The sequence below is a fragment of the Primulina tabacum genome, chromosome 3 (assembly GCF_025594145.1).
Source record: "Primulina tabacum isolate GXHZ01 chromosome 3, ASM2559414v2, whole genome shotgun sequence".
NCBI classification, from domain to species: Eukaryota; Viridiplantae; Streptophyta; class Magnoliopsida; order Lamiales; family Gesneriaceae; genus Primulina; species Primulina tabacum.
In genome coordinates, this window is record NC_134552.1 from 10,720,161 (window position 1) to 10,734,222 (window position 14,062).

At 34.4% G+C, this 14,062-nt stretch overlaps 1 pseudogene; it reads right to left on the reverse strand.

Annotated features, from left to right (window-relative positions):
• Positions 1-9,705: 9,705 nt before the first annotated feature.
• Positions 9,706-13,210, reverse strand: LOC142540195 (putative protein phosphatase 2C 38; annotated as a pseudogene).
• Positions 13,211-14,062: the final 852 nt, after the last annotated feature.

Sequence of the window (14,062 nt, forward strand, 5' to 3'; positions counted from 1 at the left end):
GGAAACACAGACATGAACGTTAGAAGAAAGCCGGCCGGAATATTGTTCCGGCGTAGCCTTCCGGATTAAAATTATTATTTATAATAATGAAAATTTACTGAACAAATGTTCAAATTTCTAACTAGAACTATTATAATACTCTAACTCAGTATAATGATAATTTAGTATCTAGTTAGTTACTTTTTTTTTATTCCAAATAGTTCAAGTCAGAAAATAGAAAACAGGGAGAATCATGTGTGTGTAGAACAAGTGAATGTATGAATGCATTAACAATGACAAGAACTTGATATTAATAGGAGAAGAGTTGTTATGCGACTATAATTCTTCGACGACTAAAACTCTGGTATTCGTAGAGTCCTAATTATGCACGACTCTGGATTCTCAGAAGGGTTTTTTTTTAAAAATAATTTAAATTTAAAAGATTATTTCAAAATTAATTTTAAAAAAAATGTTGGACACAAATAACCCAATCCGTGCTCTGAAAGCACGGACGCTGCTCCACGTTAGCAGCGTCCGTGCTTTCAGAGCACGGAGACGCGCCACGGTGGAGCGCGGACGCTCCTACGTGGACCAGCGTCCGCGCTTACAAAGCGCGGACGTTGGTCCATGTATGCAGGGTCCGTGCTTACAAAGCACAGACCCTGTATATTATATAATTTTTTTTTGACATTATCTCTTACTATTTCAGCTTTCTTTATCTTATCTCCGACATTTCATGTGAAAGCTTAAAATATGAATTTTCACGTGAAGTACAATAATGTAGATGTGAATAATTTTCGCTTTTTTACTCCTATATAATTGATAAGAAATGCAACGAATGAGTTATCAATTTTCTCATAAATTTTCTTTCAAATTTTCTTCATTTAATCACTATTAAATATTGAAATTCTATAATACCTCATTATTATTCATACGATCTAGAGAATCTCTTATAATTCTTACAGAATGTGTTGGCGAATGTGTGTAATTAAATCCAACTTTCCACCTACATTTATAAAAAAAAATTACATATCAATATAATATACAAGTGTTGTGAAAAAGTAAAAATTTATGGTAAAAAGTAAAAATCTCAAACTCTCAAAATTTACCAAACTACACACTTTATAATATTTTTTTCTCTACTCAATTGTGATTTTCTTCACAAATGAGAGATCTATTTATAGGAAATCTTTACAAATAATCCAAAAATAAAATACATCATCACACACTAATTTTCAATATTTACAACTCTTATTTTCAACATTCAAATATTCAACATTCAAATATTCAATACACACATTTTAAATATTATTTTCCAATACTCCCCCTTGTGATGATGATCATGATACGATGATGTCTTCATTACGTGTTTTTGTACTGCCTCGTTAAAAACCTTACTTGGAAAAACCCATTGGGATAAAAACCATAGTAAGGGAAAAAGAGTGCAGTCACGTAAACTCTCCCTGATGTTGACATGAACAATTCTTCACAAATTTCGTAGATTGCGCATCCCAATATTATATATGTGCTTTCTGAATATTGACGTAGGAAGTGCCTTTGTGAAGAGATCTGATGAGTTTTCACTTGATTGAATGTGACGAACATCAATACATCTATTCTTCTCAAGCTCCTTGGTGAATGCGAAGAACTTAGGAGGAATATGTTTAGTTCTGTCGCTTTTTATGTATCCTTCTTTTATTTGAGCAACACATGCAGCATTATCTTCATATAGTATCACAGGCTTCTCATCAGATGATAATCCGCATGAAATTTGGATATGTTGGGTCATTGATTTTAACCACACACATTCACGACTTGCTTCATGTAGTGCAATAATCTCGGCATGATTTGATGAAGTTGTTACGAGCGTTTGTTTCTGAGAACGCCAAGATATTGCAGTGCCTCCACGAGTAAATACATATCCAGTTTGGGAACGTGCCTTGTGTGGATCAGATAAGTATCCAGCATCAGCATAACCAATTATACTTGGATTAGCATCTTTTGAATACAAAAGTCCCAAGTCTGTCGTTCATCGTAGATAACGGAACATATGTTTAATTCCGTTCCAGTGTCTCTTTGTTGGATATGTGCTAAATCTTGCCAACAGAGTCACAGCAAAAGATATATCAGGCCTTGTACAATTTGTAAGGTACATAAGGGCACCGATGGCACTTAGATATGGTACTTCTGGACCAAGAATATCTTCATCATCTTCACATGGACGAAATGGATCCTTTTCTATGTTTAATGATCTAACAACCATTGGAGTACTTAAAGGATTTGCTTTATCCATATTAAAACGTTTAAGAATCTTTTCTATATAATTTGTATGGTGAACAAACATTCCACATTCTTTTTGTTCAATTTGTAAACCCAGACAATACTTGGTTTTTCCAAGATCCTTCATTTCAAATTCTTCCTTCAAGTATGACACAACTTCTTGAATTTCTTTATTCGTTCCAATGATGTTTAAATCATCAACATATACAGCAATAATTACGCATCCGTATGTTGTTTTCTTAATGAAAACACAAGGGCATATCGAATTATTTACATATCCATTTTTCATCAAGTGATCACTTAGTCGATTATACCACATTCGACCTGATTGCTTTAACCCATATAATGATCTTTGTAATTTCACAGAATAACATTCCATGGGTTTTGAACTTTGTGCTTCAGGCATCTTAAATCCTTCAGGGATTTTCATATATATATTACTATCAAGTGATCCATATAAGTAAGCTGTAACAACATCCATAAGACGCATTTCTAAATTTTCAGATACCGCCAAGCTAATCAAATACCGAAACGTAATTGCATCCATCACAGGAGACTACGTTTCTTCATAATCAATTCCAGGCCTTTGAGAAAAACCTTGTGCAACAAGTCGAGCTTTATATCTTACTATTTCATTTTTCTCATTTCGCTTTCGAATAAAAACCCATTTGTATCCAACAGGTTTTACACCTTCAGGTGTAAGGACTATAGGTCCAAAAACATTACGTTTATTTAGCGAATTTAATTCAACCTGGATGGCATCTTTCCATTTTATCCAATCCTGCCGATTTTTACATTCACCAAAATATTTTGGTTCATGATCTTCGTTATCATTTATGATGTCGATTGCCACATTATAAGAAAATATATCATCAATTTCATCTATATCTTTTCGGTTCCATATTTTTCCAGTATTAATATAATTGATAGAGATTTCATGATTCTCGTCAGTTTGTGGTTCTGACAGAACATTTTCATCATCATGTGTTTCTTCAGGAACAACATTCTCTATTTTGTGATCATCATGTGTTTCTTCAGAAACGTCATTCTTTATTTTGTGATCATCGTGTTTTTCTATGAATTTTCTTTTTCGAGGATTTTTATCCTTGGAACCGACTGACCTTCCACGCTTCAGGCGTTTAATGACATCATGAGTATCTTCCATTTGTTTCTTTGGAATTTCAATTCGAGCAGGGGCATTTGCAGCATGTATATATGATTTAGTTACCCCTTTTGTGTCTGCAAATGCATCTGGTATTTGATTTGCTATTCTTTGCAAGTGTACAATTTGTTGTACATCTTTTTCACATTGTTTTGTTCTTGGATCCAGATGTAACAATGATGATACATACCATGTAATTTCCTTTTCGGTATGTTTCTGTTCTCCCCCTAACATTGGGAAGATTTCCTCATTAAAATGACAATCAGCAAAACGTGCTGTGAACACGTCGCCTGTCTGAGGTTCAAGATATCGAATGATTGATGGACTATCATAACCGATATAAATTCCAACCTTTCTTTGAGGTCCCATTTTCTTTCGTTACGGTGGTGCAATAGGCACATACACCATACATCCAAAAATTCTCAGATGAGAAATGTCTGGTTCTTTACCAAATGCAAGCTGCAATGGGGAGTATTTATGATATGCACTTGGTCTGATGCGAATTAATGAAGCAGCGTGTAAAATTGCATGTCCCCATATAGAAATAGGGAGCTTTGTTTTCATAATCATTGGTCTAGCAATCATTTGCAGACGTTTAATCAATGATTCAGCCAATCCATTCTGTGTATGTACATGAGCAACATGATGCTCAACAATGATTCCCATAGACATACAATAATCATTGAAAGTTTGGGAAGTAAATTCACCAGCATTATCAAGTCTAATTTTCTTGATTGTATAATCGGGAAATTGATTCCTCAATTTTATTATTTGAGCAAGTAATCTTGCAAATGCAACATTTCGAGTTGATAATAAACATACATGTGACTATCTGCTGGAGGCATCAATCAATACCATAAAGTATCTGAATGGTCCACATGGTGGATGGATTGGTCCACAAACATCACCCTGAATACGTTCAAGAAACATTGGTGATTCAGTTTGGATTTTGACTGGTGATGGTCTTATAATAAGTTTTCCAAGAGAACATGCTTTACATTGAAACTTATTATTCTGAAAGATATTCTGGTCTTTCAGTGGATGACCATGTGTATTTTCTATAATTCTTCGCATCATTGTTGAACCAGGATGTCCCAATCGATCATGCCAATTGGTTAATATCGAAGAATTATCAACTACCATGTTTGATTCAATGGGACTTATATGTGTATAATGCAATCCAGTAGGGAGCATTGGTAGTTTTTCAATCACATATTTCTTTCCTGATTTATATGTGATAAGACACATATATTTCTCATTCCCTTCATTCATTGTTTGAGTATCATACCCATGGGAATATATATCATTAAAACTCAACAAATTTCTTTTCGATTGTGGTGAATATAAAGCATCATTGATCAAAAATTTTGTACCATTAGGTAACAAAAATTGTGCTTTACCACATGCTTTAATCAAGTCTACAGGACCTGATATTGTATTCACCGTTGTTTTTGTTGGTTTTAGTTCCAAGAAATATCTTTTATCTCGGAGGAAAGTGTGCGTTGTACCACTATCGGGTATGCAAACTTCAGCTTTGCTCATAGCATTTTCCATATTTGAACTTCAAAAAAATATGCAATGAAATAAATTACTTGCAATATATATTTAAATATAACACAAATCATAATTATACAATAAAACATTATTCTATGAATACATGAAAAATAGATTATTGTACATTTATATTCTACCATTATATTGTTCATTTTCAGAGAAATCGTTGAGAAAATCTGCAGCATCAATATTGTTCATTTCTATCCCACCAACATATTGATCATTTCCAGAGAAATCATTCATAAAATCACCAGCATCAAAATGAGTTGAATCACTCAAACGGTCACTGCGTTCAGTGAAGTTGGTCTCCTTTTCTTTCCCCTTTAATGATTCTTAATAAAGTTTACAAAGGTGCTCAGGGGCTCGACAAACTTTGGACCAATGTCCTGGAGTACCACATCTGTAACAAGAACTTTCATATCTTTTTGAGTGCTTCTCATTAACACTTGTATTCTCATGATGCCTTTTCTGTGGATGGTTTGGGACGTTCTTTTGAGATGAGTTATATAAATAAATATCTCGATTTTTCAAAACCACGGCCTTGACCACGACCACGGCCAATTCCACGTCCACGACCTCGACCTCGACCAAAACCTTGTCTTTGAATTTGATTTTGGTTTCCAGGTTTAAATTCATTTTTACTTACAGCATTTACTTCTGGAAATGTTGTTGATCCAGTGGGTCGGGACTGATGATTTCTCATTAATAGCTCGTTGTTTTTTTTCCGCCACAAGAAGACAGGCGATGAGTTCAGAATATCTCGCGAATCCACGTACTTTATATTGTTGCTGTAGAGTAATATTTGATGCATGAAACGTGGAAAATGTTTTTTCAAGCATTTCCGATTCTGTGACCTCATGTCCACAAAATTTTAATTGCGAGATTATTCTATACATCGCCGAATTGTAATCACTGACTTTTTTAAAGTCTTGGAATCTCAATTTATTCCATTCATCCCAGGCGGTCGGAAGTATAACTTCTCTTATATGTTCGAATCTTTCTTTTAATCCCTTCCACAAAGCCATGAGATTTTTTTTTCAGTCAGATATTCACATTTCAATCCATCGTCGAGATGTCGACGCAAAAATATCATGGCTCTTGCCTTTTCTTGTGACGTGCATATGCCATTTTCTTTAATGGTCTCGCTTAGACCCAATGACTCAAGATGCATTTCTACATCTAGAGTCCATGGCATATAATTCTTTCCCGTGATGTCGAGCGCAACAAATTCGAGCTTTGTTAAATTTGACATGGTGGTACTAAAAAAAATTACGATGCATTTTATTAGTTAATAATTATTGCAATACAAAGTAACGGATAAACAACAAGTACAAGTATTTGTAAAAATAAAGAAAACGCACGAGGAGGATATTCTCCGATAAATACAAGACTCGTGAGTATGACAACCAAAATAATTAAAAATATCCTTGAGAAAGCCATCTTCTTTTTTCTTCGAAAAATTTGATGATGAATAATTTTTAGAGAAGAAGAGAAAGTTGGAGTGCTGGAATGTGTTTGTGAGATCATATTTATAGGGCAAAAACTAGCCGTTTTTTTACCATTTATGACCGTTGGGGTACAAAAAAAATAAAGGTATGTATTTGTATAATTTTATGGTAATAATATGATATATATAATATTAGACATGTTTAAATAATTATGTATATCATATCATAATATTATAATGAGTATCATAATTTATTTTGTTTAAAAACCTTATAGGCTTTTATACTTGTCGTATCCCTTACCGGGAGTGTGGGATGTCGTCTTAACATCCTCCCAGGATTTATAACAAGTTTATGAAAAATTTATTTTTATTATTTCTAATAATAACATTATATTGTATATTAAATAAATACACAATAAATAAATAACAGTAAAATAAATATAATTATTTTTGTTACTTTTTTCTTCTGTTTGGAGCTTGGAAAAGTATGTAGGACTTTTAGAGCTTCGTGCTGATAACGTGTTGTGAAAAAGTAAAAATTTATGGTAAAAAGTAAAAATTTCAAACTCTCAAAATTTACCAAACTACACACTTTATAATATTTTTCTCTCTACTCAATTGTGATTTTCTTCACAAATGAGAGATCTATTTATAGGAAATCTTTACAAATAATCCAAAAATAAAATACATCATTACCTACATCATCACACACTAATTTTCAATATTTACAACTCTTATTTTCAACATTCAAATATTCAACGTTCAAATATTCAATACACACATTTTAAATATTATTTTCCAATAACAAGATATATATGATATTATCACAATAATTATTAAATATTACCGTGCACCATATGGAGAAACTGAAATAATAGCATCCGGATCAACGGGAGGTACAACTAATGTTAACCCATCTCGATCGGGGTTAACACATTTAATCCTGCTCCATGCCCATATCTGCTTATAATAATAAAAATAGTTCAACAAATTTAACAAAAAAATTGTGTTACATAATCACATCACATTAAAGATATTTGCATTATATATAAAGGTCCGGCCATTGTAGTCTTCTCTATAAGTGACGCGTTACACAATTCACGGTAAAGAAATGCTAAAACTGCACTACCCCAACTATAAGACTTCATGTTATCAAAATCTCGTAGCAGTTGCAAAAATATTAACCTCGCAGACCCTCCTTGATATTCCGGGAACATTATTCTTCCAATAATCATTAGCGCAACACAACGGGTAAATTTCACAACATCTACTTCTGAAGTATCATCATTAACAATGTTAGACATACAATTATCGTATAGTGCAGTCATAGAAAGATGACTACCTTTCAAATGTTTTGATGCTGGCAAAAATCCCAACATATCCAAACATATGTGTTGCCATTCCTCAACTTTATGTGACACATCTACTCCAGTTACTGCTTCTCCATCAATTGTTAGCCCCCAAATTATTGAAATATCTTGTAACGTGACTGTTGCTTCACCATATGTAAAATGAAACGTGTGTGTTTTGCGTCGCCAACGTTCAACAAGAGCAGTAATCAAATGATTATCATACACTTGAGAGCCACATTCTAAAACTCCATAAAAACCCATATGATTTAAATATACCAGTACACGATTGTGTAAGTAATTATCAGTATATAACTTCCAAATCAAATTGTCTGACCTCTTCACTTTCACAATATCATCGACGGTCAACGAAGAAACTTTTGACGACATATGTGTCGCTTGTAAATAGAGGACACTGGGATCTTCTGGATTTCGATTATCCGCCATTCTGAAATATGTTGTAGATCTTCTCAACTTCGTCTCAAAAATTTTTCAGAGCGTAAAGGAGAATCTGAAAATGCAAAAATGATACGGGAAAGAAAAGAGAAGGAAAGAAGAAGGAATCCAACAGATAAGAGGCGGTCGAATGGAGCAGCGCCATGTGGAAGGTGATAATCTCAACAGCCAATAAAAATCGAAAAAGATAAAAAAAATTTATATAATATACAGGGTCCGTGCTTTGTAAGCGCGGACGCTCCACCGTGGCGCGGCTCCGTGCTCTGTAAGCACGGACGCTGCTCCACGTTAGCAGCGTCTGTGCTTTCAGAGCACGGATTGGGGTATTTGTGTCCAACATTTTTTTAAATTAATTTTGAAATAATTTTTTAAATTTAAATTATTTTTAAAAAAAACCCTTCTCAGAATCATATATAAGGTTAGATTAAATCTCTACGAGCTTTATTTCTGCGGGCTACACAGTAATACATCTGAGTGGGAGCTGCTTGAGGCATGAGCTCGTCTAATACACAGATTTCTATGGGAGCTCAGCTCGGGGCGTCGATCGAAACCTTCTCAATCGATGCGATAATATATTATGGGAGGTCGGTTTCGGATGTCGGCCACCTCTTGCTGATCGAGAGATTACGGAAGCAGGGAGGACGGCTGTGATGAGCTCTCGGATGACCTCCCACTGATCTGGATAAATGGAGTCTCGGGCGGGTCCTCAGATGATCTGACGGATCCGAGTGAATGTGATGAGCTCTGGTCATTAAAATGACCTTCCGAAATTCTATGAATATTGGGCCTGAATTCTCAAGGGTTATCGAAAGTGGGCATAACCTATCCCCTGAGGTATTAATTTTTCCTCACATAACATTATTCAAGTGACGTGTTCGAGCGGTCATCCCATCAAATAAAATAATTTTAGTTTAATAATAACTTTTATTTATTTACGTTCAAGTTTTAGCATAAAAAAATAAATTTAAGTATTTGGGATCACAAAAATTCTTCTATAAAACCTACATTCCATCGGGCCGAATGTAAATAAAAGTCGATATATAAAACATTTTGGCACAAAAAATAATATTCGAGTCAAAATTTCCAAAAAATTAGAAATTTTAAATTATTATATTATTCATAATATATATTGATTAATTATCAATCTTCCATATATCATGCATACTCAATAGTTTAATTAATCATTCGAACAAAAGATAAACTGCCTTGTTGTATAACCTTTAAGAATCTCTTCTGCTGTCAAACCCTTCGGAGACACCAAGACGTTCGTGCCGACGCATCACATCACTACCAAATCGATCTTTGTTCATAAAATTATTAATCAAACTGTCTCGTTTAAGATTCCCATGAATAATGTCGACAACATGTTGCATTTGTTTCTTAAAATACCAAACACATTTTATATCACAAATCGTTTGTCAAGAAAGAAATCAATCTGTACCAAAGTTCAGCGCTCATGCTGCGTTCTAAAACAAAAATTTGGATACCCTTTATTGGAAAACAGAACAAATTGCAGCTAATAAATCAGTACTCACAAAAATCTACAAACAAATGAGAGGGAACAAGGCATTCAAGCTTACACTAACCGAATGAGAAACGTCACCTGATCCATGACTAAAAGCGTACTGAAATATACTCGGAATCATGGAATACATAAGTGACCAACATCCAGTTAGTATGGCACTTCAAAAAGAGATTCACAAGAAGTATATGACTGAGCTATTCTTAACAAATTGAGGAGGTAATGGAGCCCCCTCCTCTTATTGAAACATTGGAACTAACACAAGAGGTTCCTCTATTCACAGCAGATGGATCAATAAAGACCACCACGACTGTGATATCATCGTGGAAATGCCTCCTCACACCCCGTTCGATTTTCTTTAGGTCTGAATATCGCATCTCTCTTTTCTTTGCTGCTACTCGAAGAGCTGCTTTAACAAGTTTTTTCGCAACGCCCTGAAAGCAAACTTTTAACGGTCACAAACAAAGTTCACAAAAATAGAGGAGCTAAATTTAATTTGGCAGTTGCAGAGAGCATAGGAATTATTAAAAACCCGTTTTTTTTTTCCATAAGCTCGTGGCACAATGATGGTTTTAATAAATTAACAGGAATCAACTAGCCTTTTGCATAACAGAAGAACATTCGAACCTGATGAGGGTGGCTGTGGACAATGTCAACTGCTTCTTGGTTGCTAAGTTGCTCCCACAAACCATCGGAAGCAAGTATGACAAACTGATCCTTGGGATTGAGTTTGTGCGTAAATATTGATGGCTCTGAATTAAGAATCGGTTTGCTGAAGGGCTCGGATAGTCTAAACTTTGCCAATAGGTGTTCTTTGTTGAACTCTGGCTTCTTGAGATAAGCGTCCCCAATGGATCTTGATATCTGGTATGACAACAAAATACCCGTAAAAGCTCTTGTCAATTTGTGGAAAAAGTTGTCTATCAAATATGGAGAGTAGATTTCTCTACAGATTTGAATATTACATCACTGCAAATTGAATAACAGTTGAAAAGTAGTTACAAGGGGAACTCTATGTGAAAAGTCTCATTCTATGGGACTCCACCTCGTGCGCTGCAAAGTGACATAAGTGCTATTGATAGACAATGAAACTACTGGTGAGGTTAGGGATTCTAGGGACTTCCTAAAAACTATAAATTTTTTCAAATGCAGTGGATGCAATTACATTTTCCTCTATGTTTATGAAAGGAATATACTAGATCATGAAAATTTAAAAGAAAGGGGGATCAGTTATAGCCCCACCAGCCACTCCCTCCCTACGCCATTGAATCGAAAACAAACTTCATCTGAAGAGAAAGGAAACATATCCAAGATATTACCTGTATGATACCCTTCACACGCCAAACTTTGTGCTTCAGAACCACTATTTGTGCATCATCAGGATGCAACGACCGCAACTCGTCCCTGATATATTCTAGATTAGCATTGTGCTCGGTTGATAATTGAACAGCGGTCACCCCTCTAACGGCCTTATCTGCCCTGCCTAATACAGCACGCGAATCTCCAGCATTGGCAATGTGTAGGAGCCCATTGCATATTATCCCTACCAAACAACATGTTCCCACCGAAGCCATTTGCGGTTTATTGAGCCATTGCTCCCTCACCCGACCAAGAAACTCGTCCTCGGTTTCCAAGAAAGCTTTTTTAATAACATTTGAAGATATTTCTTGATGCTCTGAAGCAAACTCTGATTCATGAAAAGGTCACAAACATGATTATGACAAATGTTTACCATGTTCGAATCTTTAAGAAAAACTTCATTGCAAGATGATGAAAAAATATTTTTGGTTCAAGGGAAAACCCAGAACCTTTTAAAATTAAAAGATGCTGCACTAAAATTTTCTACGTTCGTGGATATGAAGTGACTCGAAGGTAAACCATATTCCACAAATATCAACAACGTTTAATAGCCAACTGTACTCATGGGACATGGGGGCAGAGGAGCCGCCAGGTGCGGTCGCCATGCTTTCTAAATTCTCCAAGACCAGTATATTTTGTAGTTGATTTACCCCTAAATTTTTTGAATTCTGATTTCAACCAATATGCTGACTTCGCCACGGAGTCTTATAACAGTAATGTAGCAGGCATCATCATATATTAATTGCATAGAAATGCTATATATAATGAATTCCAAAAAATTTGGGAAATTGAAAACTGATAAAACTATCAATTGAAGGGAAGAAACTTACTCTTGAGATTTTTGAACAAGCTTTGGTTGACGTATCGAGATGTCTCTGGTCCTCCATGACCATCATAAACTCCAATAAAAGTACCATAAGGTCCAGAATCAAGTGAACTCAATGGCCCAGATTCAAGCTGGCTTTGATCCTCCATCAAACCATTGGCTTGAATCACTGCCATTGAAAATTCTCCATTTACATGATGTCCTAAATCCTTATACCACAACAATCCATCATTCTTGCCATTAAAATCGCCCCCTCGCCGATTCCTGTCGCCTCTTCTCCAACTTCCATCACCCTCAACCAACGGTTTCCAACAAGGCTTCACCATTTTCATTCAACCACTTGACTTGGAGTAGGGATTTTACAATATATGAGCTACATGTCCAAATGATCTAATAAACAACATGCATAATATTTAAGGACGACTCCAAGTTTCTTACAGTAGTCAACGCCATCAATACATGTGTGTGAGAATCAAATTAAGCCTACAAAATAAATTATCCAAAAGAACCGTCAAACAATATATTCATCAACCCCAACCTCAACTCCAGTTTTTGCTTATGTTCCAAACCCACAACCCCGATTCTCAAAACTATATACCCACCAGCACTACAAGGCCTAGACACCATTAATGTGCACCAGACAGACAAAGAAAGATAAAATAATAATAATAGATAATAATAAGAGGGCTAAAAGGGTATGGGCAAAATCACACCCTGAAAAAGTGTCTCCAAAAAACAGAGAGAAACAGTAATCCGGGTTAGTTCAGAGAATATGGAAGGCTTCTTCTGCCTTTTAATACCTTGAACCTTGTTTGAATACGTGTGGACCTTCCATTTTATTGCTTTACCTTTCAACAACAGCCTTAGCTGTACAAACCCATATCAGATTTGATGGCGACAGAATTTGTTCCTGGGTCAGAGAAATCAAATGGGCAAACGGATAATAAAAAGAAAAATCGGTTCTTGGAATTTTTCTAGCGAAATAAAATCTCTAAAGATTGATGTCAGAATTGAGATCACAGATTATGATTATGGGGGTTGAACGTAGATAGGAAAAGGGTTGAGGAGAATTTTTCAGTTCAACTTCAAACAACCAATTTCTATTATTTACCATCATTGAATAGTTTCTGGCTTCTCTTTCTCCATCAATGTCTCTTCCCCTCCTCTCTTGTAGGTTTCCAGTATGTTTTTCCCTCAACTTACTTGGTCAAGATTTCATCTTTTAACCTACTGAGTAACAAACCACCATTCTAGGCAAATTTTTCTCGTCTGATTTCACTAAAAATAGGGCCCCATATTCTTTCAAATGAAAAACAAAAAATCATATTTTTTTTTGGTTTGAACCTTCTCACTCGTCTTCCTCCAAATCCAACTCAGTAATATGTAGTGAAACATAATCAAATTGAAGTTGCATGGCAAGAACAATGAAACTTAAGGTGTATTCATTCTGTACTTTCAAAGATTTTTAATGATTTTTTTTAAATGATGTACTTTTGTGGAGTTGATAGATTTTTATTGACTTTTCTGGAATCTCATAGAATTGTAAAACAAATTTCATAGACTCTTATAGACTTTTTTCAAGATTTTTGTAGACTTTTGTAAACTTTTTCATAGAATTATGTTAATTTTGTAGTTTATAATTGTGATTTATTTTTTATTAATTTTTTTAAAATAATTATTGGACATAGATAACCTCTTCAATTTTAAATAATTATTTTTATTTAGGAATGTAAATGAATTTTACTTACTTAAAAATTAAATCAATTTAATTTGTGAAAAATGAAAAATGAACTATCCAATTTATTGAAATCAAAATTTCAATTCTTTATGTCAATTCAACATATTAATGAATAATATTTTTATAAGTTCATAATAAAATTTTATTAAAAGAACACTCAAAATAATGAGTAGTCTTTTATAAAAAAAATCTAATAATTACTAACAATTTGATCAACATCGTTCTACATTCCATTGGCTATGATATCCCTCCATGCATTAGCATTTGCTCGTTGTTGTTTTTGAGTATTAAATAACTGATCAAAGTCGTCGCCTTCATAAACTTATGCTGATGAAGACAATTGAGCTTCATTATCTAGTTCAATTTGAAATTCATCAAATTGACACTTCT